Below are 5,619 nucleotides of genomic sequence, written 5' to 3' on the forward strand. Positions count from 1 at the left end.
GAGGGGGAGGGGTAAAAATAAATTTTATGACGTTAAAGGAACATAGGGACAGTAAAAATCTTTTCATAATTTTACATCTCAAAATCATTATTTTGAAACTTTACAATAAAGTGCAAAAACATTTACACTACAAACAGTTTTACATGAAAGCAAACATTTGGATGGCTGCTAAAGAAATGCAGAGAAATATTAATGATAGCCTGGAACATCCAGACAAGATTCACCAGGAAAATTCCAAAGAAGTTCATGGTATCTAACTTCAATTAAAATTCAATCAAGCCAATAAGACCTATTAACAGAAATCCTAATTTTTAACCTTTACATTTATTCTAGGGAATAAAATTCAATACTGATAATAAGGGTAAAGTGGTATAGAGCTTGATTTTTTTTTATTATTATTCATTTATAAGATTATTTCATCAGTTTGCTGAAATCAAATTTATCAGCTGTGTAGCAAAAAATTTAAAGGCGATATCCCTTTAAAGAATGATAGAAAAAGTTGATGTGTTCCTTTCAATGTATTGATGATGAAAACAGTCAGTAATGGTAATACATACAGACTTAGGTGGGAATACAACAATGCAAGGATCAAAGATGTAACAAAAATAGAAATGAAGGGAAAACTTTGGTAATGATAAAAATTGTCAGTTTGGTATCTGGCAGGTAGTGAAAATAAGGACTGATTCGTGTTTTTCTAAAATAATAATGTCACAATGGAACAATCAGCTATAATAATAATAATAATAATAGGAATTTATATTAACAATTATCTTACAGTATCTTTTATACTTCTAATATACACTTATAGAATCCACATCTTATTTTCTTGCTTTTTCATATCAATGCAAACAGGACAAAAAAACCTTTAATGCCATATACTTGGTACTGATTTAGAACTATCAACCACTGTAAAGTAAATAATTTTACCAGAAAAGTACTTATTTTTTTACAAAATAAAAGAATAAAATAAATAATCTAAAAGTTTTTCCCAACATTTCAGAGTATTTATGTATTTTTTCCAAAAAGGATTTACGCTTAATATTACTAGAATATGTCAACCTTTGGAAGCGGTTATTTCCTTCGTAACTAATCCACTTTTTCATGCAATTAGCATTGGCTGAATCTTTTATTAAGTGGCTCACTTTATTGTTAAGAATTTCACAATCATATTATGTTCCTTTCCTTCCTCTGCCCACTTCTTAACCTGTAAAATTTCAGTTAATATGATATTACTAATGCATACTTCTTGGTCCCATTTGCATTGATAAGAGAGAGAAAATAAAATCTTATTAAAATAGAACACAAACAAACATGTGCAGATTTCCACTTTCAATTTGACAAAATGAGAGTAATACATTGAGAGTTTAAAACAATATGTTAAACAATGGTGTTAGGAGAATGACAACAATGATGAATCTTAGATGACAAAGATGATGAGGTTGATGGATGAATTGCTTAGGATTAGAAAAGACAATGTGGTACTTCTATCAAATCATACCGTATAATGTCTACAATATACCAAGTAATGATGCAGCACATTTCAGACTTTTTACCAAGATATATGTTTTAATTGTGTGTCTACTATATGCCAAGTACTGACACATACAAAACAACGCATCTGACTTAATTACCAAAATTATATACAAATTCCAAGAATGACATGTAGTTTAGTATAGTTTAGACATTTCAAACAGTTACCAAGATTTATGTTTTCATTGTGTGTCTTGTATATCAGCATGGCGTGATCCCAAAAAAAATCTGATCTCGCAAAGTAGGATAAATAGGCCCTTATTGAATACACTCAAGTGTAGCTGATTGCGTCAATTAATATGAAAACCCATAGAAATAAAGAAAATAGTTCTGTTTAACAGAAGAAAGTTTTGTCCAATCTTTTCAATATTGAGATTCTTGGACTCATTTCTGTTAAAGAAAAGATTTGGGGAAAATTTGGTTAAAAAAATTGTGACCCTATAAGAATTTACGATTTTCCATATTTTATTAAATGACAAATTGGTTATCAAAGAATATCTTTTTGATGTTTTTTAAGATTAGCAATAAGAAAAAATCTTTTACAGTTTCATCCTTTCATAAACATTGACTTATCTCAAAACTTTTATCAAATTCAATCTCAAACGATACAAAGAAAGATTAAATTTTTTTTTTTGCAAAACATTCATTGAATATCAAATTCTACTAACAATGCAAGGCCAATAAGACACTCAATCAAGACATAAAAGCAACTATTTATCTGACTAATTTCAAGATTGAAGACAAACCAGCGTATAAGGTGATGAAAGTCCACAGTTATTGTGCGTTTTTACAAGTTTTGATGATTTCAAGAATGATACACATTTACACTCTTGTCTCAGATATATACCTGCTAGAACAATCAGACTTGTCAAATTCAAATTAATTCAGTGAAATGATAAAATCCTAGTAGAAACTTGAGATACATTCATAACTCTTGTCATTATGTATGATGTTTAAGTATTCATTTTAGTCAAGAATGTTCAAAGCTCGTATCATAACATGTAAGTAATCAATATAACAGGCTGGGAATAAAAAATCGGCACAAGGTAAGAGTTAAAATTTTCAGAATTTCAGATGCTATTGTATTTTATTAAAAACTGTTTAAATTTTACCACTCAGAGGAAGGAGATGTACTCAGCATTGTTATCATACAGCAGAATTTGACATGAAAAATTCAGAAATATGTAAATGATACAGGCTACGAACAATTTAAGGTAAAAACATATAAAATAAAACATTACTACTGACTTTCCCATATTTGACATGCTCAAGAATTTTCTGGATTTAATTATTTTCTGATTTTGCCATTTATCACAAGACTTTCTGAAGATGGTCAATATTTCATGTATTTTTTAAATATTGGACTTATGCCTACAGTAATATGATTCTTAAAGAAAAAGGTCCACTTTCAAATATTTGAACTTTTATGTTATAACATGGAACTGTTTACATCTATTTAAAGCCAATTTTAAGTCTTATAGTGTAAACATTATTGCATTTAACATTGCCATTTAAGAAATAAAATAAGAGAAAAAAGAAATTTGAAAGATAATAAATAAAAACAATCTAGTATCATTCAATCTTTGATCAACTGGTTTCAAATTACAACTTTCAGTCAACATGCCATGCCAAGATATATACTTGTAAAGTATGGGTCTATTTCGTAATCCATAAGTTTAAAGGAAAATCTTCTTTATTTTGATCTAGTAATGAAAATTAGAGATGAGGGTGATTGAAAGTAACAAGTTACTGTTCATTATAAGGTGCTGGCACAGGGTTAAAGTATTGTTTACAAGTATTGTGGTGTTAATATTAATTAGTAAAATAAGCAGAAGAAAGAAATTTGGAAAGGTATTAAAATTAGAGTATTTATAAATAGCTTTCTTGGAAATTGAAAATATATAGCATTCGAGATAACTATTAGCTTTTGAAGGGAATTTTCAATTCGAACATAAGCTCATGGATATTATATCCAAAACATAAGTTAACAAAAGAATTGCAATTGTAACGCAATTAAGAATAATTATAACATTGCCAAGGGTTAAGTCACAAGTATCAATTTCATGATTACATTTAACATGTTGTCTGTACTAAGTATAATGAAACCAGCTATCCCACTTACTCTTCTTAAAACACTCATTACTCTCTCTAGCATTTTACAAACACAAATTAGAATATATTAGAACACTAACATACACACAAATACATTCAAAAAACATCGTGGTGAGATTCCATTAATAAGATAATTCCAATTCTTAACATACTCCGCAGCAAATTTACAAGTATTCTGCAGTAAATTATTTATATTTAAACTATACATATACAGAACTACACCATTTTGCAGTTATACATTTAAAATGATAACAAGTTTATATTCTAAGTAATAAAAAAAAATTTGACAGAGAGATTTTTTCATAAAATTAATGTAATAATGGGTATTTGATGTATTTCCAAAGATGAGACTTAATATAACATAAAAAATTCCTTACAATATACCCCATTGTACATGTGGATTAAATAAAAACAAAGTGCAAAATTCTTCTTCTATTTCTCCTAAATGAAACTATTTTTGTCATTATTATGCAATAACCAATGATCTTTGACTAGTTAATAAAAAATAAATTCAGACAGGAATATAAATGCGAGCCAATGCTCTGCAATACTTAGCAAATTGAGCTTTTAAGATACAAAAAAAATGATGTACATATCACTGGGATATATTAAACAAAACAAAACTAGGCAACAATTATATAGGCTTCTTCCAAATATCAAGGATTCTGAACAGACCTGGCAATTTAGCTCTGATGAATAAATGGGTGTGAAACATTTCCACTAATGGTTTACTTTCTTAAATACTGAATAAGTTTCATTAACATTCAAGTTGGGCAATTTAGCTGTGAAGAGTGTTAATTTTAAATATTTGAATTCTAAAAGTCTAAGTAAAATACATCCAATATGTTGCCTAGTTTGGTAATGGGAGCAGCTTTGCAAGATTTTTTTATGTAAAAATGAATGATATGACAAAATAAATTCACTTAAATTTAGTCAATGTATGACTTGAAATAGAGAAAATGAAGTAAAAAGTTACATTATACATACTTTTAAGTAATATTTTGTGAAATAAAACTTAGAAGATAGAAAATAATTTTATCTCTACCTTTATGTTTATTCTGAAATATTTCTACATATCAAATATTAGAAAACAAAATAAATTATTTTCTGATTATTTTATAATGAAAAAAATAAAATTTGTTCACCTTACTGAAGTTTAACTCTTTTGATTTAAATATTTTACCTACTGAATTGAGAAAAAGTGAAAGAATAAAATTACTCATACATTAATTCAGAGACTAAAAGTTTTACTTCAAATCCAATGACATTATTTCCAAATTTAGTATCTAAAATTTTGAAATAACATTCAAGTCGGGGAATTAAGAATTCTAAAAATATCACAAAACAAAACAATGAGGTAACTCTGTATGATCATCTCTCAGTCCAAAAATAAAAATAAAATACTAGAAATTTAACGTAGCGCGACAACGAACTATCATACAGTAGGATGACAAACAACGACAACATATGAAAAGAGGGGAGAACTCTGGAATATAAACATGAATAAGTTAACGACTAGAAATAGTCACATATGTATATAACATAATAATAATAATAATATTTAATATGACTTTAAAACCTATGAAAGGTTAGAAGATATTAAATATATTTTGAATAATATCGTGTATATCCACACCACTTAATAACATTATCACACATTTATAACATACATTCTTGTCTTGTATAAAAATCTGCAGCTCGGTGTGACGAACAAAAGTTTCTCAGAAATCCAGTGGTTATTTATAAAACAACATTTGACATCTGGGTTTCGCCACATGCGACATACGTCTGTGAATGTCAGTATTTGAAGAGTATTTTAAGAATTATCTAACAGCCATTTTGAGCCATTAGATGATCAAATACTATCATCACCCAACTACATCCACATACATATAAACATCAAGTTGGTGTGATCCTTATATCTATATGAATGTAGGTAATTTATTAAATTAGGTATAATTGCCTAAAAGCTAATAA

This window comes from Lottia gigantea, assembly GCF_000327385.1.
Source record: "Lottia gigantea unplaced genomic scaffold LOTGIsca_57, whole genome shotgun sequence".
Taxonomy (NCBI): domain Eukaryota; kingdom Metazoa; phylum Mollusca; class Gastropoda; family Lottiidae; genus Lottia; species Lottia gigantea.